This window comes from Miniopterus schreibersii, assembly GCF_964146895.1.
Source record: "Miniopterus schreibersii genome assembly, chromosome: 16".
Lineage (NCBI taxonomy): Eukaryota > Metazoa > Chordata > Mammalia > Chiroptera > Miniopteridae > Miniopterus > Miniopterus schreibersii.
The window spans coordinates 2,528,843-2,554,342 of NC_138116.1; the positions used below are offsets into that span (position 1 = coordinate 2,528,843).

Below are 25,500 nucleotides of genomic sequence, written 5' to 3' on the forward strand. Positions count from 1 at the left end.
GGGGTCCTAGTGGACCAGGACCACAACATCGATTCATTCAACAAATATTTCCTGAGCACCTACAACATAGTAAAGAAAAAGAGAAGACACTACAGGCTTGAGAGGAGTCTGAATGAAAACAGTGGTAGCACATAGGAACGTGAAGTCCATCGATTCAAATATTTATTACCCAAACTTCCAGACAGATTCACAGCAGTCCCCTCTAGGTAAGGAACCTAGCCTGGTAAGAAAGTCCAGAATTTTTGTGTGCGTATCACAAATCTCTTTTAGAAGCTGTTGAAAGGTAAGGACTCCCTCCCTTTAAAAAAATGCATGAAGGGAGACACCCGCCAATAAATTTGGACAATTCGGGGGCTCATCAAAGAACCCCTAGGTCCATGGGTCTCAGTTAAAAAATATAACTTAGTCTAATGGGAGCTTAGAATTTATTTGTGTTATCTCTTCACTGAACTTTTATCAGCCAGGGCTCCGTGGCCAGGGAAGGGTGAGGAAAAGTTTAAAATGATCCAAGGTGGAAAATTAACTGGAGAAGCCAAGGGGAAGAGAGAAGAGCTGAGGCTGTGAACAGCTGGCCAACATCCCTGAGCACAGGGGCTGTGCCCTGGGAGCTGCTGAGAGTGGGCGGGGCCGCTGGGTGGGCGGGGCTGCTGGTGGGCGGGGCCGCCGGGTGGGCAGAGCTGCAGGGTGGGCAGAGCTGCAGGGGTGGGCAGCAGAGACTCAGACCGCAGGGCTTTGAACACAGGCTCGTTTCCTGTGTCCCCATTAACCCACCCCAGCCACTACAAACTCCTCATAAATGTCACTGGAGAACTTCCTGTTCCTTCTAAAGATGCAAACACTGAATATAAACGGCCGAATTTTGCAAATCGTGCGGGTGGGATCAAGGACTGAATTTTAAAGGCGCACAGGGCTCGTCTAATTCGATAAGTAATTCCAAATCGAATTACACTTCACACTTTGTCCGGGGCAGGAAACATCTCATCAGAGCCTGGTCAGGAACCGAGTGCCAGAAATCTGAGCCGTCGGCCTGGCCTGCAACTGCTCGGAGCCCCGGCACAGAGCGCCCGGCTCCCCGAGAGGGGCGGGACCTGCACTCCAAGGCTGCGTCTCTCTCCCACGGAGCTCCTGCCCTTTGCCAAGAGGAAACCCAAACCCAGATCGCAGTTTTACGGCCTCTGTGCGGGTGGAAGGGCACATGAATCAAAATCTCCCACGACCCGGCGCCCTTGGCAGGACCTGGGAGGGGACACAGCAGTGCCAGCGCACCACCCACTGCCTTGATTCATTCAGAGGCCTCGGGCACCCCGAAGTCGGAGGCCCTGCCTTTACTGCCCACCCCGCTTCGCCCAGCCTTTCTCTCACCAAACCCTGAAAAGCAAGCCTCTCCCTCCTCGCCCCGGCAGGAATCTCAAGAAGGTCTTCCTTTCTGCCAACACGGTTTCAATGGCCCCGCCGGGAGAGGCAGATTTGGACCCCAGCCAATCTCCCCCCAGCCCCCTCCTGGAAGAGGCCCTTTCTTTCCTTCATTTGCAGCGGCCGGGCCGCCTCTCCAGCCGGGGACCTCGCAGGCTCAGGGCCTATTGAGACATCAATCTCCAGGCGGAGCAGGCTCCAACCTGCAAGTGTCCTCACTGGCTTCCCAAAGGGCTTCCCACAGAATTAACTCGGAGAGGGCCCAGGAGGAGCCCTCCGCCTCCTGTGTCAGATTGACTTTGTATTTTGTTTTCCACGGCCCACTCCCCTTGCAGGATCAGGAAATGTGCCGGAGGCCTCTCCCATCCCAGGGAACCTTCCAGCAAGATGGGCCCCTAACCCAAAGCAAACCCAGAACCCAGCCCCGGCCCAGCCAGGCCGCCCACTGAGTCCGAGCGGCCCCGCCAACCACAGAGATTCCGTTAGTTCTTGGCAAATGTCTGTGAAGTTAAAGAGAGAAAGAAGGGATCCTCCCCCGCGGATGGGTGGAAACTGGCCATTTGTCACAGGGTGGAATTTCCTCTTATCGGGGATGTCCCCCTAAGGGGGGGCAGTGCCTCAGAGCCCCCAGTCCCCTCTCCTATCAGCGGGGCTGTCAGCAGATACACACCAGAGCTCCGTGCAAAACGGAGCGGGCGAGGGGACTGGGGCTCTGCTTCCCCCACTGATGAAATCATCTAAAATGACAAGAAGGAGACAGGGGATGGCCTCTGGGGTGCGACCGGGACCCCCTGCCAGGGGCTGAGTAGAAAAGAGCTTTAACCCAAAACTATGAAGCAGTGTCCTTCTCTGGTGCAGATCGGCTGGGCCCTGGATGCTGCCTGAGGCTCCCCCTCGCCAAGGTCGCCTCAGAAAGGCAGAGTGGGGCACAGAGGCAGGTGGGGAGGGGTCAGGAGCAGAGGACAGCTCTCATCACGGGGTTCAGGGGTCTGAAGGTTGAGGGGAAGTGGGGAGGGGGCAGCTCCATTTCTGGGTGGCAGGAGCAGGGACACCTTGGGTCACTTCCTCTCCCACCTCTGCCCTGGTCCCTGGCTGGACGCTCTCCCCAGGGACTTCACCCATCTGCTGGGTACTAAACACCAACTCTGTCCAGATTCGTGCCAGTGCCAGCCTGACAGTCCCTGAGTTCATCATGGCTCAGCAGAGACGTCTCACTGTGCCAGGCCCTCTGCCCGGTTCTGCGTATGCGGGGCCCCTGCCCTAGTGAGGTCTGCATGTCTCAGACTGAGCATGCCCCAAACTGAGCTCTGGACCCTCCCATCCCAAACCCATGACCCAGTTCTACCAGCTAGATCCAGGGCGTCGCCTTGCTCCCCCCTTTTTCATCACCCCAAATCCAATCACCCACCCAAAGCCCTGTCCATTCTCACCCAACGTATCTGCAGGTGGTCACCCTGCCCCCCATCTCCACAGCAGCACAATCCAAGCTGTCACCGTGAATTGCCCCCCCCCCACCCCCAACCCATCCTCCTGGAAGCACCAGGATGGACTGACTGTAACTTAATCTCATCATTCCTGGGCTTGAAACCCCGAGGGGTTCCCACTGCACCTGGGACAACACAGAATCCGAGGCCTCAAGATCCTGGGGCTGGATTCTGTTCCATTCCACCCGCTGTGTGACCCTGAGCAAGTAACTTCACCTCTCTGTGCCTCCATTTTCCTATGCGTAAAAAATGGGGTGATAATACGAGTTGCCTCCTAAGAGTGCTGCAGACCAAGCAAGACACTGGCGGAGCAACACAGAACAGTGCCCCGCACAGTCATGCCCAGTGTGTTAATGAAATGCACGCCCCATCCAGCGCTCCAGGTCAATGCATGGGCCTTCTCCCTGGCTCCTAAAAGCTCCTCAAACAAGGCTCCTCAGAGAGGTCTCCGGGGCCCAGAATGCTCTCTCCTGCTGCTCCCGGGTGCTCCCCAGTCTTCCCAGGGTGCTAATCGGCACCAACCCCTCTATTCTTGTCCCAAATGTCCCGGGTTACAGCTCCTAGCTGCGTACTCCATCCTCGAGTCAAACGCCTGCCTCCCTCACCAGGCGGGAGCTCCGGGGTCTCCAATTCACCGCTGCAAATCCTTCGCCTCAGAGCACCGGTGAGGTGCTGCTGCTTGAGCGGGTGAATGAATGGTGAGCCCCCCCGCCCCCACCCTCTCCCCGGAGCATCCTGGAGGCCCCGCCGCTCCTCCGAGAATCCAGGTGGCGCCTGGCCCCTCCGAGGTCCCCGCGGGTGGCTGCACCCTTTCCCACGGGCTTCCCCAGTTTCAGTGTGCGGCAGCCTGTGACTGCGACATGAACGATTTCCGGTTTCCATCTTCCTTCTGGAGCCACAAAGCAGGGAGCAGGAAGGATGGATGGACTTCCCGGGACAGCTCCTTCCTTCAGAAAAATGTGCTCCGGAAATGCCCAGTGGGGGTCTGGGGGCACCCACTGGGGGGGTGGGGGGGTGGGCAGACACTGGCCGGCCTGGGACAGGGCCCTAACCCCACCCCCATCTGCACCTACCCCTGAGGGGGGCTTAGACCCTGGGGGCTCCCCAGGAGCACAGCAGAGGTAAAGATGGGGTAGGCAGGAGGCTCCAAACAGAAAGCCTGGGCCCACCCCAAACCCTGCCCCTCAGCTAAGCTGCTCCCCAGGCTGCAGCTGGCCTGGCCTCCCCTACAGCAAGGACTGGGTCCCCTATGTGGAGGGACCAGGTGTCCCTGGAAGAAACGACACTGAGACCTAGTCTCCGTGAGTCAGACTTTCATACTCCAAGGACCACTTTCCCTGGCGCCCATTAATTTGCCGTCTGGCAAATTCGTTATGTGTCCAGTTAAACAGGACATATCACCAGCCCAAACTTAGAGCGATTCGGGCAACTGGCAAAGAGAATTTATCAACTGAGACACAACCAGAGACCCCAAAATATACAAGACCTGGTCCTGGCCCCCAGGAGCTCGGCTAAGACCGAAAGACACCAGGGACTGAGCTGGGCCATCCAAGGGCTGGCCCGTGTATGGGACGTTTCAGTTTACGATGCACTCGAATCTGTTTGCCGGCATCTAATCCCCATCTTCACATCCTTCCTCCAGAACCTACACTTCCTGCCCGGCCGGGTAGCTCAGTGGGTCAGAGCGTCATTCCGACCCGCCAAGGTTGCAGGTTTGATCCCGGTCAGGGCACATCCAAGAAGCAGCCAATGATGCGTAAATAAGTGGAACAAGTCGACGTCTCTCTCTCTCTCACTTCTTGTATCTAAAATAAGTTTTTTTTTTAAAAGAGTCTACATTTCCTGTGGTAATTAGCTGCGACTTTTGAAACCAGATCAAAACGGCCAGAGCTACAGTAACAACAGGGTCCGACGCAAGCCGCAGCAACACAAAGCTACACTTGGGAGTCACCCCAGTCCACGGGGTCCCCCAGCATGCCCTCCCCTGACCACGGAAAGACCCCAACCCACCCTGGCACCCTCCGCACCCTGGGGGTGACCTACTGTGGGACTGGAAGTGCCCGGTGTCTTCCAGTCGCTCTCCGAAGTCAGCCCAGAACCTGGAGGCCCCAGAGTGGGAGCCTGTCCCCTCCCAGGTCCCCGCAGCCCGAGGCTCCGGGAAGGAGGCACATTCATATGGTAATTTCTGCCTGAGAAGCTTGCAGGCCCCTCTAGCCGGCCGCCCCGAGGAGGAGGGAGGGGGCCTGGCCTGGCCGGATGCTTGGCCCCTGCCCAAGACAGCGCCAAGCGGGCCCTTCCCAGCGCGCTCACGGCTGTGACACTCAGGAGTGGACACTGAGGGACAGCCCGTGAGGCCAGACTCCGGCAGCCAGGGCGGGGTGGGGGTGGGGGTGGGGGGCAGGCACCAGATGTGGTGGGGCTTCGCTTTTGGTGGTTTAAAATGACAATGGATGGCATCTGTTTCACAGTCTAACGTCTGTGTGCGTGATGCACAGGATGGTCTAGAAAGGGCAGAGCTGGGCCCTGGGGGACCTGCGGCCGCCCTCACCCCCTCCCTGGGTCCCAGAGGCAGCCCCTCCACGTCCACCCTCCCAGGAAGGAAACAGCATCGTTCCCACCCCTGCCGAGGCTGGTGGGGGAGGGACGGGTTCTCTCAGGAAAAGAAGCGGCTTCCCACAGGCCGGTCGTCTCCCTTACACTCCTCCTGGGGGTGGGGTACGCCGAGCCCACCCACTTCCTCTCTCAGGCACGCTCTCCTATCTCCCCCAGAAAGGGCAGAGAAACCTCCACTTCCCCTTCTGCCCCGTTCTGGGCCCTGTGCAGGCAAAAAAAACCCTGCAAGTCAGGGCCAGGGCCCAGTGCAGCCCCGAATGGCCACCCTGTGTCCCCACCCCTCCCCTCCCCACCCAGGTACTGCTTCACCCTATAGCACGGAGCTGGGCCCTGGGCTGACGATGATAAAAATAAAAAAAGAGCCCTGGCAAACTGCATGGACACAGACTTGAGACCTGCGGTGGGGGGTTGGGAGGTGCTCCCAGCCACTGGGGATCAGACACAACGAGCAGACAGTGTCCCCAACCTGTGCGGGGGAGCCAGACTGTACCACGTGACCAGCAACCCCCCAGAGCGATGGAAACACATGTCCCCACCCACCTGGACCCCGGTGTCCACCGCTGCACAATTCACAGTAGCTAAGAAGGGGAAGCAGCCCAAATGCCAACCCACTGGTGAACGGGTAAACCAACAGTGACGTGGCCATGAGATGGGGTACTATTCAGCCACGAAAAAGAACGAAGTATGAACGGTACGCGTGGGCGAACCCTGAGAACTTGACGCTGAAGCGAGAGAAGCCAGACGCAAAGGGCACCTAGGGCATGGCTCTGAAAGAGGGACACTCACAGAGACAGAGCCGGCCGGTGGCTGCCAGGGGCCGGCAGTGGGAGAAGGAGTGACGGCTACTGGGTACGAGGTCTCTCTGGGGGATGTCCTGGAGTCAGTGGTGATGGTTACGTAACTTTGTAAATACACCAAAAACCACAGAACTGTACACTTAAAAAGAGTGAATTTTATGGCACATGAATTATGTCGATAAAGCTGTTATTAACAAGAAAAAAAAAGCTGGTGGCCTGTGAATGTTCCCCAAAGAATGGGAGTGGGGGCCCTGTCCTTCCTGTCCACGGCCAGCCCCCAGCATGGACCTAGCAAAACCTCCGCTTCCCAGGACCCCCGCTCAGCACTGCATTCCCAGATCCCACCAGTGTCCCCTTCAATGTACCTGGACCAGCCAGGCTGGGTGCGGCCTCGGGACCCAGGCCAGGCAGACAGGCCAGGTGCTCGGAGCCCGGCCAGTCCAGTCTGTGTCTGAGCTAAACATTTGATCTCCATTTGTCCTCATGATGACCCCAAGAAGTGGTAAATACTATTCTATGTGGCTCAGAGGGGGCAGGTCACGTGAACAGGGCCACGGGGTCACTGAGAGGTGCACGGGGACCCAGGCAGTTCATTCAGAATGACAGGGCAGGGGCAGATGCCGGGGCAGGTACAATCAGGAGCCTCAGGAAACGCCGGCCTCTGTACCAAGAGGTGGGCCTGCTCCCTGGGCCCAGGTCTCTGACGCAGACAGGGGTCCTCAGGCCACAGCAGCAGCCGATCTGAAGTCCCACTCTTACTCCTGCTCTCCCCGTCTCCCACAGGAGCCCCCCATGGGAACCACACCAGGAGGGATTGTCACCATTCTCCAACTTCCAGGCTTCCCTCTGGAGTCACGGCCACTGGGCAGGACACCGGGCCTTGCCCAGGATGCTGTGTTTCTCGGATCTCAACAGCCCCCTTTTCTGGCTCCAGGTGCTCTCAGCCCGCTGGGTGCTAAGAGGGGGCAAGGAAGGGCTCACACTAAACCATCGCAAGGGGGTCCCGCTCTGCAACTTATTTATAATAAATGACCCTAATTTATTCACCCTCTCAGGGCAGGAAGTCACGGGAGGCAATTCCTCACCAACCCAAACTTGCCTCTGCGGCTTGGCCTCAGTTTTCATGTCTGTCAAATGGGGCAACAGCCCAGCCCATGGGTTTTAGAAGGAAGCTGAGGGGTCCACGGAGGTGGAAACCATGGCCATGGGGCGAGCTGCTGGAGCTCCAGCGAGAATCGGGAACGCGTACCCACCGATCAGCTCCCACCGGTCAGAGGGGGCGGCACGCCGGACAGCCTCCTCCTGTTCTCCCAGTTTTTAAAAACTCCCACATGAACCAACAGTGTTTTTTTCCCCAAGAGCAGAAGTCTGGGAAGATGCCGTGGAAACATTCTGCCCCATCATTCACTTCTCTGCCTCAGTTTACACCCCTGTCACGTGAGGAGGGAGGCAGCCCCACCCACCAGCTGGTGACAGAGGCCATACTTACATGAAATCCCCCGAGATGAAGACAGGGACCCTGGGCACCGGGCCCGGAGTAAATGGTGGCGGAGATGGCGCTGGCCCGGGGTGGCAGCCCTGGCACGCGGACACGCCAGCCTCCGGGGATGGAGAGCGCCCGTCGGCGGAGCGTGTGGCCTGCCCCTCTGGGTGGGCGAGACCCCTCCGCCGCCTGGGCCCATCTGCCCGCCCCTGGCCCCGCCCGCCCCAGCTACAATGGGGCCGCTGTCCAACCTGTCATTATTCTTCGGGGCCACGACTGTCACCAGGCAATGGGCACCTTTTCCTCGGGCCTTGGCAGACAAGGGACAAAAGACACAGATCCCGTCCTCGCTCCCGCAGCACCAGGGCGGGGGGGCGGGGCGGGTCAGAGGGTCCAGCCCCCCACAGGGAGAATGTATGCAAGTCCCTGAAGAAACACGGCTGCCTGGCCTTTTTCTTAAAAGCGGCTCCGAGGAGACGGCGCGTGGAGAGAGCGGACGGTGGCTGTTCTTACGGGGCTCTGGGGCGGGGCTCACAGAAGCCACGGGGTGTTGGGATAAAAGGCACACAGTGGTTCATGCAAACATTAACTGAGCAAGCAACTGAGAGCAGGCCCTGGCAGCGATCAATACCACAATCCCTGCAGTCCCGTGAAGGACGGACAGACGGCCACCAACCGACCCGGTGCTCCCGGTGACAGGCACCTGGAACTAGGTCTGAGAGATAAGAGATAAGGGCCTGGGAGTCGGGAGACCCTGTCCGTGCACATTCCACTGAGGACACCACAAGGACACACAGCTGGTAACCTTTTGGGTGACCCCACCACTGGGCACCCTGTGCCTGGCGTCACAGAGCAGCGCAGCGGCTGGCAGGCCCCCTTGGGGCATGAACCCCAATGAGGGGTGCTGCACACCAGGCAGGTGCAAAGGGACAGAGCAGGGGAACCGCAGAAGCTGGGGAACCTCCTTCCAGCAGCCACATGGGGGTCATTGTCGGCAACTCAACTCCAACCAGGAGCTGGGGCTCCCAGTGCAGCTTGGGGTGCTCAGGGGCCAACATCTCACAGAGAGTGTCCCCCACCCCCAGCTCCAGGAGAGCGGTGAGAAACTGCGGGGCACTTCTACCACGATCCAGCTCCTGAACTCCAGTGGAAGCGTTTAAAGTCGTGTTTAGGCCGAGACAGTGAGGGACAGGGCAGTGAGTGGACGGGCTCTCTCCATCTTTCAGGGCCTCTGTACGGAGCTGCCCCCCACCAAACCCAGGCCCAGCCCCTCTCCCAGGAAACTGCTCTGAGGCGGGACAGGTGACCCAGACAAGGGCACAGTGCAGCTCGGGCCCCTGCGGAGCGTCGGAATCAGAACTCGAAGCTCCCTACCTGGGAAGACTAAGCCCCCTCTTTGCTGCCCTCAGAGCCTGGCTGGAATGTGGCCTCCAGTGGTGAGAAAAGAGAAAAGAAAGAGATGAACCCCACCCACTCGCCCACCTACACCCCAGGGAGGAGCCAAGGCCGAGAGAAGCTCCACCCCCACCCCCTCGCCAGCCCCAGAACAGGCCCATCATGAGCCACCCCCACCCCATGGGTAGGCTCGAGGGGTACCAGCTGGGGCAAGACACCCTCCTGGCCTGTCCTCGGACCGGGGCCTTCCCCAGGTCCCAGCCTGCTCCTCACAGGGCAGGCTCCGGGCCAGCCACCCTCAGCACCGCGCCTGGGAAGGCTCCTAAGGCTCCACTCAGCTCCCGAGAACAGGTCCCTACCTGTTCCAGGACCAGCCTGGCGCTGAGTAAACAAATCAAAGCTTGGTGCTGGGAGGCAGAAGTCTGGAATGGAGTCCCACCCAGCCAAGGGCTATGGTTTTTGCTGGAAGCATCTCCCCAAGACCCTGCTGTAGGGTGCTGGGGCCTCAGGATCACCATCCCCGGCCATCCCCAACCCCACAGCCTTAAGAAGCCCAACTGGCATCAATGGCATGAGCCAAGGTTGGGGGACGTGAGGAGAGGGGCGGGTGGGAGCCACAGGGTGTGGAAGGCTGATGGCTACACTGCAGAGGACGCCAGCCAGGGACCAGGCAAGCAGGTGTCCCCTCCCTCACGCACTGAAACAGCCACTCTTCCCACACGTGGCCAGTGAGAGGGGGACCCTGGCCAGCCCAAGATTTAAACGTGGGAGGGTCGGGGTCAGATAACGGAAGCGGAGCAACAGTGACCTCAGACACGGTGACCGGCTTTTGGAAAAAAGCCTGAGACCTTTGACCTGGCAGGAAGCCGGGCCGGCTCCAGGCCGTGGGGACTCTCCCAAGGACAGAGTCTTCCCCTTCTCTTGAAGGCCTCCCAGCCCCTGGGAAGAGCCCTATCAGGCGGAGCAGCTCGGGCCTGGGCCTGCGCCCGGTGACAACAGGAAACGGGGAGGGTATGGTGGGCGGGGAAGCGCGGGGGGGGGGGGGGGGCGCCAGCCCAGAGGCTCGGGCAGCCCAGGGGGTCCAGGGTTGTGGGGTGAAAGCCCTGTGGGGGGCCTGGCGCTCCGGGAAGGACCCCACAGGCCCCCAAGACCCAGGCCCTCGACGGCGCCGGCCACGGTCTGCCTCGTGACTGCCTCCCCCCATCAGAACAGGGCTCTCAGAAGGCTCCATGCCTGGGCGCACAGTAGGTCCTCCCCGCGTGCCAGCTGAACCGGCCATTGTCCTGGATGTCACGGTGCCAGCCCCAAGGAGCAGAGGCTGACGGAGACACAGACAGAAACCAGCAGACACAGTAGTGTTGCCACAACACGGAAATGATCGGGAGGCAACGGGGACACCCGGGAGGGGTGGGCGAGGGGTCGGTGACCACGCAGGTCCCCCAAGATGGGCTTGAGAGAGGTCAGCCACAGAAGAGGCCTCCTTTCCCAGCCGCAGCCTCACCCAAGAGAGACCCAGGGGGAGAGAAGCAGCCCACCCCTGCAAAGAGGCCTCCCGTGGGCCCTGCACCCCCCGGGCGGTTAAACACATGAGTTCCTCCCACTTCCTGACGAGGAGCCCCCTGAAGTGCCAAAGAGAAGTGACGTTTCTGTAAACACCCGTGGAGGCCCCTCGAGTTTCAAGGCACAGCAACAATGAATGAAGAGGAAAACCACAGGCAATTATAAGGGAACTGAGAGAACGGGGCTTTTTCTAGTTCCTCTCTCGACACAGTTTTCCCCGCAGGATCCAAACCGAATTCCAAGCCGGGTGCTGTCCCCACGGCCAGAGAGCCGCTGCCGCTTGGCACGTTTTTATCCAGGAAAGGAATTTCAAACTTCTCTTGGGCGAGCGGAGATGCTCCCCCAAACCTCTGACAAAAATGCCGGCAGATTGCATGGCGGGGGGGGGGGGGGCGCCGGCAGACGGCATGCTGAGCCAATCCCGGGGGACATCTGGGATGAAGTTTCAGGCAGATGGCATTGCCTCCGGGCACCTCGGCGTAGGTGCAGGGCTGGGCGAGCGGTGCTGGCTGTGGGGTTCACTCCAGGGGCTCTCTCAACATCTCAGCTCAGCTGGCATGTCCCCAAGGAGCTGCTTCCTTCCCCCTGCTCCCCGACACGGAGCGGGACACCCTCCCACCAGGTCCTCTAGCAAAGCACACGCATTCCAGCCCCCCACCCACAGGCTCCCAGCAACACCGCACATCCCAGCCTCCCAGGCACCCGGATGAGCTGAAGCAGAAGCCGCCCCGTGGCAATGCCGGCCCGGCCGCCGCATCTCAGTCCCGCAAGGCTAGTGTCTGAAGAAACTGGTCTCCAGCCGTCCTCGAAGCCGCCGCCTCGGCTAACGGCTGACGGCCACAGGAGGCGGCGGTGGCCAGCCCTGGGTCCCCGCAGCCCTCCTGAAAGTCAGGGAAGCCCCTTGCAAAAGGGAAATTGACTCCTCCAAGAAACTCCCGCCGGGGGAGGACCTCGCCACTCGGCTCCGCTGGCCAAATATTTACAAAGAGATAGCTGTGGCTGCACAAAGCTCTTTTCTTCTACTCTGAGACCGAAAATCTGGGCCCCGCGTGGAGACCGAGCTCCCGCCGCCACTCTCCCAGGGACAGGAGCTGTCCCACCGGGCCGGGCCGGGGACCCTGGGGAAGCGCTGCTCCTGGTCCGGCCGCCTGACCATCGGGGGGGCTGACCAACGCTGTGACACCTGAGGCCCCCCTGCAAGTGGTGCGAGGCTGGAGGGAACAAAGGGAGCGGAGGACTCACCCCAGCAGCGGAGTCGGGCTGCGCCGGCTGCCTGCGAGTGCGGCCCGCCCACCGGGTCACATGGCTCGGAGCCCAGCGAGGATCAAAGGGGCTTTGTGGCCTCGGAACAAGGAGCCTCCCAGAGCGCGGGCAGAGGTAGGAGGGACTGCGACTGACTTCGACGGGAGAACTGGCTCCGAGGGGCAGGGCGAGGGGGGCAGGGGAGGAGGGGGCAGGCGGAGAGAAGGGGCTCCGTCAGCCAACCGGGTCCGCGGGGTGTACTATCCTCATGCGTAAGAAGCGCCAAGGAGCGGGGTTGCCAAGCCAGCCTCGGTCACCCCGAAAGGAAAGTGACAGCCCCAGGGCAGAGCTCCGGGAAGGAGAGAGGGAGCGGCTCACCTGGACACCCAGCCAGGCGGCCTGCCCGCCAGGAGCCCGCGCCTGCACAGCCACCGGTCCCTCCCCCTAGCCCAACCCGTCCCCTGCCTGGGTGCTGGGTGGTGCCAAGAATCTGACAAGCCCAGGGGCGCCTGCTCTCCCTGCTGCCCCACCCCGCTTCCCCTTCACCAGGTGCACCCCAGATGCGCCCCCCCACCTGGCCCTGACCCCTACCAGCCCAGATGACACACCTAAGCTCTCGGGGGGCCTCCTCCCCCAGGGCTGCAGGACTCCCCCGGAATGAAGTCCAGACCCACAGCCGGGAGCTGTTGTTCCAAGCTTCCAGGCAGCCAGGGATCAGAGCACAACCAGCCTGCGAGCCCCCGACTGCCGAGGTGTGCCACGGGGGAGGTGACCCTGCCTGGGGGAGGCAGCAGGAGAGAAGCGGGGGCTGGGGCTGGAGAGGCGGGGCTGGGGGCCAGCTCACCCCGAGCTCTTCCTTCTTCCCGGAGCCTCGGAACTCGGGATTCCAGTCCAGCTCCAGCTCCTCCAGCCCCGAAGGGCCTGGGCTGGGAGTCGGCCTCCTCCTTCCTCCCCTCCCTGCAGGCCCTGCTGGAGCTGGGACCCCTGGGGGATGGGCTAGGTGGTCCCAAAGGAGGGAGCTTGGAAGCAACCCGGCCAGGCCTGGGCCTGGATGCTGGGATAGGCCAGACCCACCCCCTGCCACGGCCTTTGACCCCATGCGTGAGTCATTCTAGGCCTGGGCGTGGCCAAGCAGCCCCAGGCTCTCACTGGGGACTTCCAGGGGGCTGGTTTTGGGGACTTGCCTGGGGCAGGGAGCCCAGAGTGACACCTGGGAAGGCAGTTTTAGGGCCAGTGGCTGGTCTCCTGCCTCCTGGAGGAATAACTCCGGCCCAGCCCCCTGGGTCACGGCCACAGCCACGGCCACGCCAAAGACGTTCCCTGGGCTCTGCAGGCTCTCGAGTTTCCCATTCCCAGATCCCCCCACATGGCTGGTGGGTGAGGCTCCAGAGCACCCACCCCACCACCCACACAGGCAGGCTGACTATGTCCAGCTGGTCGAACCTCCGGGTTCCTCAGAAGCCAGCTGTTCCCCAGCAGAGGCCACCAGCCCGTCCAACCCAGCCGCTCCCCACTCCTGCTGGCCAACTGCATCGCCCCAGCGGCCCCTGGGATCTTCGGGTTTGCCACACAGGAGTTAGGGGGTTGCTGCACAATGTCCCTCCCACACTCACGCGAGTGGCCGGGCCGTGCCAAGCTGCTATCATCATCTCCAGGCACCGGGCCAAAGACGGGGAACATCCAGGGGAGAGACTGCGCGTCTGGAGTCCCTGTTCCCATCTCAGTGCGAGGGAGGCCGGTGGTGGGTCTGAAATGTGGCCTCAGAGTCAAACACCAGAAGAACCAAGGCCCCCTTCCCTCGCTATCGCTGTGGCCTAACAGCTGCAGGGGTTCTGACGTTCCCCATCTGTGAAATGGGCACGAGTGACCCCAGTTGCGAGAATCAGAGGAAGATGTGTGTGTCCAGACCAGGAAGGCGACAGCTCAAAACATGTGCTTCCTTCTCCAAGGAGGTGATTTCCTGGGACACGGATGGGGAGCCCCCCCCCAAGGCCCTCGTCACTGGGCCCTCAATGATGGCTCCAGGAACCAGCGACAAAGGATGCCAAGAGGGACGGACGCCTGTCACTCCAGGTGGCAGGGTTAACAGGGAGCTGTGGGGATGTCACCTCCACTCTGCCCGCCCTGGTGGCTTCCTGCTCGGCTGTGGGCAGAGGCCTTCCTCCCCCCACGCCCACCCCCCAGCACTCTCCCAGGAACCTCCTCCTCTGCCTCTGGCCCCACAGGCCACCCCCAGGGCCCACCCCCTCTTCCTGGTTACCAGTGGACAACCCCCCTGCTCTCCAAGCCCACCCCTCGCCCTTCCTCCCCCTCCATGTACTCCTCCAGGGAGGCCGCCTGGGAGCCTTTTACACAGCCATCCTCACTGGTCACCCGATCGATGGGGATCCTTAGGGCACAGGAGAGGGAATCCCCGAGCCTGACAAGCCCCCCAGTCCAGGCCCTTTCCCAACACAGATCTCCCGCCTCCAGAAGTGCTCGGGGCTCCCTGGCACTCGGCACACGCATCGCATCACGTCTCGAGAAGCCTCAGCCAGTGCAGCTGCTGGCCCATCTCTGGCAGAAGCAGAGCGAGCCCCGCGCGTAATTTTAAAGATTCCAAAATGGGACACCTGTAATACTCTCAACCATAAAAATAAATTAAAAAATTAAAAATAATAAAGATTGCAGCAGCCACATTAAAACGATAAGAAGAAACCGGTGAGTTCATTCTAATATATTTCACTTAACCTAAAGGAGCCAAAATATTATCAGTTCAACATGTAATCAGTATAAAAATTGAGGTATTTGACATTCTTGCCTCTTTCTGTACTAAGCAGCACTCTACACTGCCCACATCTCTCGATGTGGATGGCCACGTTTCAAGTGGTCAAGAGCCACACGTGGCCAGAGGCCACAGTCCCGGATAATGCAGCTCTCGACAGTCTCAGCGTTATCCCAGGATCACGCCGGATCCGTGGAGAGCCCTCCATCTGGACCATCGAATTGCAGCCCCGCAGACCACTCTCAGAGCTGGTGCAGGACACAGCTCCACGGGACACACAGTGGCGTCCACTGCTGAAGCCACTAATCCCTACACCACAGCGTCCCCTTGCGGCGGACGTACTGGGGACACTTCTCTCAGATTCCGGCACCAGGAAGCATGGAGCTTCCCCTAAGAAATTAATTTCCTAGACACGAGCCAAGCACCAATCAGGCTGTCCCACGGCCACTGCCAATCCACCCCTTTCTAGGGTTCCCTATCCCACCCGGCCCACAGGCGCTCGGGCCGGGATGAACCCCTCACTCCAAGGCAGCGGGCCACAGGCTGCCCAGCTCCCTGACACGCGAGGCCGGGCGCGGAGGGACAGCAGGGCGGCTGGAATTTCCCCCGCTGCGGGGAGCCAGGAACCGTCTTGGTGGAGGGCCCAGAAACTGGAAGTCACGCAGACTCGAGGGCTGGAACGCTAGCGGGAGCCACTTGCAGAGGGGGGAGGGGGGGATGGTGGAATCACAGGCGGGGACCCCGGGGAAGGCGGAGGAAAGAGGGAGGGTGGCCCCACTGCAGCTCGGGCCCTCCCCGGGCTGAGATGTCACGGGCACCGGCCTCCCCTGAGCGAATGCGCTTCCAGCGACCAACCCACCACGCTTTCGGTCCGTTACTTCAAAGCCACGCCGAACTGCACTGATTAAAAAATAATCTGCAGAGACAGAAAGCAGGCTGGTGGTGGCCACGGGGGGAGAAGGAATGGGGAACGACTGCTAGTGGTCACAGGGGTCCCTTTTGGGGCGACGGGAATGTTCTGGAACTCTAGGCGGCAGTGACGGCTAATGTGCCGTTGGGGCAACGTGAATGTACTAATGCTACCAATGACAAGCTCTAGGTTCTGTGTGTTTTACCACCATAAAATATATATTTAAAGATAAGAAGGATTAATGTGTCCATTTTTTCCCTTGAGCCGGTGTGTTTTGTTTTACACCTTAACATCAGTGGGCCCTAAGACGAGTCGTGAGCCCCGTGGCCTGTCCCGGAACCGGTGTTACCTTCTACGGCGGGTGTTACCTTAACCTGCAGGTGGGACTAAGGCCTGGGAATGCAGACGTTACCCTGGGTTCTCTAGGTGGCCCTAAATGTACCCTAAGGGTCCTTATGAGAGGGACACAGAGGGACACTGGGAGAGTATAGAGAAGATGACCACGTGATGGTGGAGTGACGTGGCCACAAGTCAAGGACCGCCGGCAGCCACAGGAAACTCGGCAAGGCAAGGACGGACCCTCCCCTGCAGCCTCCAGAAGGAACCGGCCCTGCTGACACCCTGACTGAGCCCAGTGACCCTGACCTCAGACATCTGGCCTCCAGAACTGCAGGAGAGCAAGTTTCTGTTTCAGGCCACTGAGCTCGTGGTCATGTCATGGCAGCCACAGGAAACTCACTCAACCCGCGGTCAGCCTGGGCCCGTGGGAGTTGGGAGGAGCCTTACTGTCCAGGTGAAGGGCCCCCGGGCCAGGCGTCAGCAGCGGGCAGGCGCTCTCCCAGCCCCGACGGGGTCTAGGGGTTTCCCAAGGCTGTCGCTCTGAGCTCGACCCTCACTCTCAGAGCAGACGAGCCCCCTCACCGGGCATGAGGCTGACAGGAGGTGGAAAGGGGATCCCATGGTGTCCCTGACACGGATGCTATAGGCCATTGCACCTGCCCCGTGAGCAGCTGTCCAGGGGGGGACCCCTGGAAGCTAAGGGGTCCCCCCCTCCAACTGGCCCACTGGGAGAAGAGCACAGTCTCTGAGGTGTCACCGGCCCCTGCAGTGCCTGGGGCGGGGGGGGGTGGGGGGGGGCGGGCTGGTCCCTGCGAAGGTTCTCGGCCCAGCAGGGCTGCAGTGTGGGGCCATTTTGTCACATTTCTCTGTCTTCCGGTTCCTTTTCAACTTGACCTAGGAGAGCGGCTGGGCTCCCCCTAATCTCAATAACAAGCAATCCCCCTTTCCTTTGGCACGGCTACTTCCCCCAGCTGCTCACTTTCTCCGCCTCTGAACCACCCAGCCGCCCGACAGTTGGTCTACATCGCGGCTTCTATCTTCCCGCCGCCCACTCGCTTCCGAACCTTTGCCGTCTGGCTTCTGCCCGTAGCACTATTGAAACCCAGCTCTTGAAAATACCTACATCACCGACACCCAGTTCCACCCCTTCCGAACCTGGGACAGTTTGGCACATGCAGGAACCACCCTCCTTCCTCTCCTCTTCCACCGAGGCGGGGGTTCAGACAGTCTCCTCTCCCCTCATCTCCATCACCATCGCCCCCAGACTGACGTCTCTGGTCCTGACCCCTTCCCGGCTCAGTCACATCTCTACAGTGTAGTGTTTCTGAAGACCCTGCAACCTTCATTCAGGCCCTATTGTCTCCCAACCCCCACCTAAAACCCCCTGTTAAAAGCCGCCGCCTCCAGGAAGCCCTCCGGATGTCCTCCATCTGATGTGACCGGCACCTCCCCCTTTCCTGTTTCGTGAGTCACACCCCAACCTGGAGCCCTTGCCAGGCTGACTTACTCACCACCTCCCGAGTCTCCTAGGCAGCGGCTTCAAGGTCGGTTTTTGGAACTCAGGGGCAAGGAGGCCCCATTTCCTCCCTTCTAAGAAGGGCACCTCCCACCCCCAGTCAGGTTGCACGTGCCCCTCCCCGGACACCTTCAACACACATTTCCTTTTCTTCTTTCACTGTGTCAACAATGTATCTTAGAAATTATCTATGATAACTCAGAACATTGTGGCCCAGATAGAAATTATTTGATGATATCATAACTTGGAACATTGTGGCTGCTCCTCACCTGCAGACTCTATTGTTCAGGTGTGACGGCCACTTTGCAGCTCACAGTGGCCCCAGGCACACTGCCGCCCCGCCCCACCCCCAACCAGCGAGCCCAGGAGCTGCAAACTCTGGGCAGATACGAAGTCAGAATCCTAAACACAGGCAATAAAACAGTCAGTCCCTGCAGATTTCAATGACAAATACAAACCCAGTGTGTCTGCTGCAAGGGGGAGTCTGGCCCTGCGAGCTGGCTCAGGGGTGTCAGGAGGGAGGATGGCCAGGTGGGGGCGCTCCAGGTTGGCGATCGGATTTTAAGTCAAACAAGAAATGGTTTGGTATTTAGAGGCGACTGAGGTTCTGGGACAGCGGAGGGGCAGTAGAAAGGGCAGGACAGGGTCTCAATCCTGGGGCACACTACCATCTACAGGGGTGCCCGGTCCGTCTAAGAAATGCAGATGCCTGGGCCCCGCCTCAGTGATTCTGATTTAACTAATCTAGGGGTTGGCATTTTTTTTAATTTCTCAAGGGACTCTCATGTGTAGTCAGGGCTGAGAACTACAGGTTAGGACTGACAGAGACACCCCCCCCCCCCAAGATTTAGCAAGATCTTGATAAAATGAGCTGCATGTGTCCAAGAAACATGTAGGGTGAGTGGGGGCTGAGGGCCAAGAGTTCTTCAACCATCCACAGAAGCCCTGCCCTCAGAGGTTTCATCCAGCTACGGGGCCAACGCGAACCCAGCACAAAATCAATCCTTAGCTCGAACTGCGTCTCAATGCAGAAGGTCCTGCAGTTCTCGCTACCTGAACAGCAACAAGGGGCACCGGCCAACGCAGTGGGCAAGGCTCAGGCCTCTGGCCAAGGGTCTTCACAGTACCTGCTGCCAGGCTGGGACTGGAAAGAGAACAGAACAAGGACACCTAGGGAAGGGTCGTAAAAATTATCTTGAGCAGAAGGCACCGGAACTCATGGTCACCAGTCCCCTCCTCTGAGCAGCCTGGGAAGACTGACTCTTATCACAGAAGATAAGCGTCCAGCCACCCCTGAAACGCACTGTTGCAAAGCTATCAATCTCCCAGCTATTCTCCGAAGGGTCCATTTATCTTTTCAGAAAGTCCTCTGTCTTCCAGTAAGTGCTCTCCTCCCCTCCCCTTCCCCGACGAGGATGGCATAAGCCCCAAATCCTGACTCCCCTTGAGCCACCTTTTTCCGTGAACCCCCACATGTATGTGATTAAATCCATTTTTTCTCTTACTGATGTAGCTTCCGTCAGATTAATATGCAGGCCCCCAACCACTGAACCTAAGAGGGTGGAGGAAAAGACTTTCCTCCCAGACACCTAAAAAACCCTCTTCACGGCAGATCTGCAACTTCCCCGCCCAGGGCCAGCGACCTGGATTCCCATTTCCCAAAGTCTCTTAAAGCAGGATATAACCTGCCATGCAGGTACTGTCCCAAAGGTTTCTGCAGCCAAATAAATTTGGCAATTGCTACCCTTTCTGTCCCCTCTTTTGGATATTTACAAGTAGCTATCAGTATACTAAATGTATTCAATTTTGCAAAGTGTGTTGTTATTAAGTTTAAACTGTTTCCCAGACTTGTTGGACCATGGAACCCCGTTGCGTCTATAATGCTCATTAATGGTCCCACAGGGAACACAGTTTGGGGAGCGCTGGTTTACACTTACAAGCCCATCAGCTCTGCTCCTGCTCTAGGCCAGGCATCCGATGGCTCCAGCCTCTCCCGGCACAGGCTCGGGTGGGTGTGGGGAGCCCGAGACCCCCAGGTAGGATGCTTACCTGAGACCGCCACGGGTGCCGGGATCATACTTTTAATCCAAATCCCTAAACTACCAGGGGACATGCGAATGATCACGGCAGCATTGTTTACCGAGGCAAAACCCTGAAAACACTCCAGTGTCCACGGAGGAGAGAAGAGAGAGCTACAGCACCACTCCCCCCGCCCCCCAGTGACCATGGCTGGGCAGTGAGAATGCACAGGCCATGGGCATCGGAGCCGAGGACCTGAACGCAGGTGTGAAACCTAAGCCGCAAAGGAAGGTGCGTCCACCACCTGCTCCCGGTTCTATAGCTTTGCAATGTGCAGAACGACACACGTGCTGCTGAGAGAAACATGGCTCCGTGGCAGATGTTCTAGGGTACACGTGGCGATGCCTCACAACAGGAAGGAAATGAGACCAGCCGGTGTCTGTGTCTTGGGCTGGACAGGCCCCCAGGTGTTCGCTGTCTAAGGCGGCCCATGCTTTTTAAAAACAGCAGAAATCTTTAGAGGCACTGGGAGCAACAAGCCGGGAGGGTTTCTGCATCTAGGTGACCCAGGAGATGCGTCATAACCTCCCTGAGCCTCAGTTTACTCACCTGTAAGCCGAGGGCAATGAGCCCACCTGCTCCTGAGGAGGCAGCTCAAGCTTCCTGCCCTCCCCGACGGGTTGGGGGACATGCTACCAGCAGACACTGTCAAAGGGCTTCAGAAACCACATGAAGCACCTGGCCCGGGGGAGTCGGCTCCGGGCCTGTTTTCATGACCTGGCAGAAAGCGTCCCAGTGAAAGGAAGCTTGGGTTTTCCTCCAGGGTGGAGGCCTCGGCATGAGGCCTGAGGTCTAAGGGCTTCCACGGCCATTCCGTATATGCGATGTGAGGCCTTGTCAGCCCCAGACCCACTTTTAGGGGGGGGTGCCTGAAACCCCTTATCCCTTTAGCAGGGACACTAGAGCAGGTAAAACCTCCGCTCGTGGGAAGCGAAGAAGCTTGTTTGAATTGGCCCCAAACCAGCCCCGACCAGCTCTCTTCTCGCTCTCCTCCCAGCACCCGGAGCTCAGGAAATTCCAGGTGGTGAGGCAGCTGGAACATCACCTCCGTCTGTTTATTCAGAGACGGGACCCTGGCCCTCCTTCCCTTCACAAACCTGGGCATCCCTGGTGCCAGCGCCTCCCTGCCTAGGGGCTAGTGACCCCACCTGTGAGCCACCCAGGGCCTCGGGGTCTCAGGCGCCCCACAGAACTCTCCATTTCATCTGGGCTTTGGAGTCAGAAGGATTGGGGTTCAAATCCGCCTCCACTTAGGAGCCGGGTAACTTGGGGCAAATTTCCTAATCTCCCGGAAGCTGTTTTCTCATCTGTCAGAAGGGGAGCGGGGGCTCTTCCATCAGAGAGGCGGCACATGCGCGGGCTGCCCAGCACCCAAGCGGTGCTCCCTCCCGGCACTTGGGGGGCGCGTGGGCGGGGAGACGGCCCAGGGGAACCAGGCATCTGCCAGCTTCCCCATCTCAGGGGCCCCGAGCTGGGAGTGGGACCAGAAGGAAGCAGAAACTGTTGACTGGCATGAAGAGCTGTGATTACCAATGACTTTTACGCATCTGTGCTTTTAAACCCTGATGCTGGAGCCAAAGAGCCGTCTGGGAAATTTCTCTGTTCAAAGCACATTAAAAAGGAAGAAAGAAAGAAGTCCTGCAAACATAATATGCAGCGAGAGCAGGAAATGAAGGTGTGCTGTAGGGTACTGTTTAGATAAAGTCCACACCGGCCAAAACCCTCTGTGGGGAGGGAGCATTCCTGCGCCCGGATCGTGGCGGGTACGTGGATCTCTGCACGTGGTAACATTTCGTAGAATCCCACACCGAGGACGTGGGCGCCTGTGAGCCCAGTGACAGCCGGCCACGCCCGTGGCTCGGTTGCTGTACCTCGTCAGTGTCCAAGGTTCGACGCAGACAGAGGTCTGTCAGGTCCCTGGGGAAGAGCACACAGGACTCACTACTGGCTTTGCAACTCCTGGCGCGTCTAAGATCACTTCGAAATAAAAAGGTTTTATAAAGTTTGTTAAGAATATGAAATGCCAAGATATTTTATTCCGATGTACAAGTTAGAAATGGGAACTGGAAGATCCACTGGCTGCCGTTCATTCCTTCACTCAGCACCGGTGCCCCCGACCCCCCAGTGCCGCCACTGAGTCAGCTACAGGGACTGAGGTTTGGTCGCCCAGACATGGGCCCTGCCTTAGGGCCAGGGAGGAGACGCCAAGTTCAAAGAGGTGGTAGGTGGAACCCACTCGATTTGGCAACACTTGGCAAGGGCCTGGGCACCTGCCCACAGTCCACTGAGGTCATTAGTGAGTCCTATGGGAAAGCCGGCCCCGCAGGCAGGGGCCTGGAGGCAGGCAAGCAACCAACCAAAGAGGCTGCAGGTCTGATTTCCAGGCCCAGTTAGGGGGCTGGGATTTGCTCGGCTGACCCCGCGGCTCCAAAAATGACTGTGTCATGGCCTCACTTCTGCAAACTGCTGGGCCCCGGGTGCTGATGGGGGACGGCAGAGATCGCAAACCCGCCCAGCGAGATCTCGGGGAGCCCTGGGCAGCCTGGAGCGCCTGCAGGAGCTCCAGCCACCACACTCCCCAATTGGTTTGCTCCCCCACGGTCCACGCCTGGTGCCCCTCCCCCACCACCAGGAGGAAAGCGCTTTGGGAGGAGCTAGAAATCTGGCTCCAACGCCCAGCATGCCCTGGGCCTCCGTTTCCTCATTTGCAAATCAAGCCGATGATCCCCAAAGTCTCTTTCAGTGGCAGAATTCTAAGCCTGAAAGGAAAATAGGCCACAAAAAGGAGGCAGGTGCCCAGGCCCTCACCCTTGCCTTCATTTGTGAAAAAAGGAAACCGTTTCCCCCGGTTTCTTTCCTGCCCTGCCTGGGGGAGTCTTCCTGTGGGCTCAGGAGCCGGGGGAGTCTAGGGGAGCCCAGGATCTCCCAGGGCTCAGGGTACACAGGGAATTCCCCCTGAATTCTCCCAGGAGAGCAGCTCCACTTCCTAAACGTACTCACCTCCTGCTGCTGCTGTAACAAATCACCACAAACGTAGTGACTTCAAACAGCACAAACTGGTCCCCTTACAGTTTTAGGGGTGAGAAGTCCACTGAGCTAGAATCAGGGCGTCAACTGGGCTGGCTCCCTCGGGAGGATCTAAAGCAGGGGGGGGCGTCTGGCCAGCGGGCTCTGTACCGCCCGCAAAATCATTTGGTCTGGCCCTGCCAAGGCAACCGCAGGCGGGACTAGAAATTCAACAAACCTAGGAGCTTTTTTCATAGCGAACGTTTAAGTTGATAATTTTGTATGGCCCAAGAATGATGTTATAAATACCCAAATGGCCCTTGGCAGAAAAATGGTTCCCCACCCCTGCCCTAGAGGAACAAGCCTTTTGCAGCTCCCAGAGGCTGCTGCCCACACTCCCTGGCCCCTGGCACTTCTTTCTCGCATCTTCAGCGTCAGCCGTGGCCAAGGAGCGGCCAATGACCTGACTCTCCGGCCAGCCGCTGCAGCCAGTTTTGAAAACCCTGTGATTACACTGGGCCTGTGTGGATTATCCGAGATGATCTCCCCCGATGACCCAGGATAATCTCCCCATTTGAAGGCCAGCTGGTCAGCCTTATCTCCATCTGCAGCCTGGATTCCCCTTGGCCAATGAACCTAACAACCCAACATGGACGGTGAGCCCCTAACAATGCGCAGCTAGCAGACAGTGGCACCCCTGCCACAGAGACACCCGGAGATGGTCTTCATGCTCTGTCCTGAGCAGCGGCACCCTGGCCTTCTCCCTGGTGTCCTCCGGAAACCAGCAGTCAGCCCACCCTACAGGGGGTGGCGGGAGCTTTCAGTCACTCCCAGGATGGGGCTGGGTGCTGGGAAGTGGCCTTGCCCACGCCCACCCCAAGCCTCCATCGAGAGAGGCCAGTGCAGCCAAACAGGAGGCCGTAGGTGGCGGGGCCAAGGGCCAGGCCATTCTCTCTGGCAGGGCCCGAGGGCAGAGGAGGAGAGAGGAAGGCCAACGTTATTCCAGCCTGGTTCTCAGGGGAAGGGCACAGGCAGAGGAAGCTGGGGCCCCAACTCAGCTGTGAGGGGGGGCAGGGCTCCGCCGACACCCCCACCCCATGGCTCCTGCCCAGGGCCTCCAGGAGGGCCCCGCCCCCACCCCATCTCAGGGGAGCAAGTGAGGCCCCGCGTTGCCAAATTCCAGTAATGAATCCCACATTCATTCCTCCTCTCCTTATTGCAAACCCTCGCCCCGCCTCCAGGCTGCTCTGCACAGCTGGCCTGCAGAAGTGGGGGGTGGCTCCTAGGCGCAGGCTGCACCCCCACCAGGCCCTTCCTCGGAAGAGCTGGCCTCTCATTCCTGCCCTTTCCCTGGGAAAGCTGGAGCAGGAGTCAGGAACCGGATCCACCATTAACCCCTTCCTGCCCGTCGGTTCCTACAGGCGCCCCCGCAGGGCGAGAGGGCCAGGTGAGCCCCCCATCCAGCCCACGGAGCTGGGGAAGAGGTGACTGTGGACAAGTGTGGACGGCAGGGACAGCAGAACAGATGGACAGTCAGGCTGGGTGCACACAGACAGCTGGTCAACCACCTATCTGCAGCCACGTTGCCAAGCTCTGTCCCCACGTGAGGGAATGGTATTCAGATGTGGCAGAATGAAGGCCCGAGAGGTCCCACCTCGCCAACACACAGAGGCAGGGCTCAAAGCAATGCTACACACCCAGGCCGCAGCCGACATGTGTGTGCCTCACAGTCGCACACGCGGCACCCCTGCAGGGAAGGTGACACACCGACCACATCCTCAGACACATGCCCACCACATGTAAGACAGCCAGGGGGGAGGGGAGGGTTGAGACACAAGGGCCCCACAAAACTGCAATGGTTTCGATAAGCAGTCACGCTGGTCAGGAGCCCAAGGGGGGTCAGCCTCCACCAACTGCCCCGTCTCATGTCAACATCTCTCTAGAATGATGGGAAACTGGGCTGTGCGGACCAGCGACCACTGACACCTCCGCCCCACCGCGAGGATGAGCCGTCCAGCCTCCAGACCAGCCCAGGGCAGGCAGCTCTCTTCCCTGTCTAAACACGGGCCGGAGGCTGCTTATGGCCGTTCCACACCAAGAGACATCCATTCCACGAAATGCCACAGAACCAGGGCCTGGGAGTCATGACTCCGGCTCTGCCACTTACCGGCTGTGTGACCCTGGCCAAGTTACTGCCCCTCTCTGGGCTCAGAGACAAGAGAGAGCTACACTGAGGTCCGATGAGGTTAGGAACCAGCCTCTGGAGTCATGCTTCCTGAATTCACACCCTCCCTGTGCCACACCCACTAGCTGTGTGGCCGTGGGCAGATTACCGAACCTCCCTGTGCCTCGGGTTCCTCACCTGGGAAAAGGGAGTAACAACAGAATTGAAGTCAGAGGGTTGTTGGGAGGTGGAAAGGAAGGACTTACTGCAAGTAAAGAGCCCTGAGACCGTGCAGGTCCACAGGAACCCGTCACCGTGAGTGCCCACCGACACTGCCGGCACATCACCGAGGGGCCCCGCCCAGGCCCCAGCCAGCAGAGTGCCGCCTCCTGTCCTCCCCCGGGCAGCGGCCACAGCTGGAGCCCAGCCTTAGTCTCCAGCAACCCGCTGCCCTCGCGAGTTGGCAGGGAGGCCCCAGGCCACCGCCCTCCGACCACATGGAGCGGGGGCCGCCGCCTCATCAGGCCCACGCTTCCCCCCCCCCCCCCCCCCCGCTTCCTGCGCACATACCAACCTCAGGTCCGGTGGGAGAGGGCGGTGCACAGGGAAACCTCAGACTCCGGGGGGGTGAAACAAGGGAGTCATGTTTCAGGGGCCTGGGACATCAGGGGGCTCCCCACAGCCCATGGAGGGTCCCCACAGGTGGATGGGGCCCCACCACGCCTGCAGAGGGGT

The 25,500-nt window shown here is 59.6% G+C and overlaps 1 protein-coding gene across 5 annotated transcripts in view; it reads right to left on the reverse strand.

Annotated features, from left to right (window-relative positions):
* SEPTIN9 (septin 9) overlaps positions 1 to 25,500 on the reverse strand; it is a 118,799-nt gene that overhangs the window by 12,825 nt on the left and 80,474 nt on the right. Inside the window, exon 1 of one of the 5 annotated variants that reach the window (XM_081161047.1) lies at positions 11,988 to 12,077. The exons of the other annotated variants lie outside the window; for them this stretch is intronic. The gene's annotated coding sequence lies outside the window, so the exon portion shown is untranslated. Of the gene's footprint in view, positions 1 to 11,987; positions 12,078 to 25,500 lie in introns of those variants that run through there. 5 annotated transcript variants of the gene reach the window in all.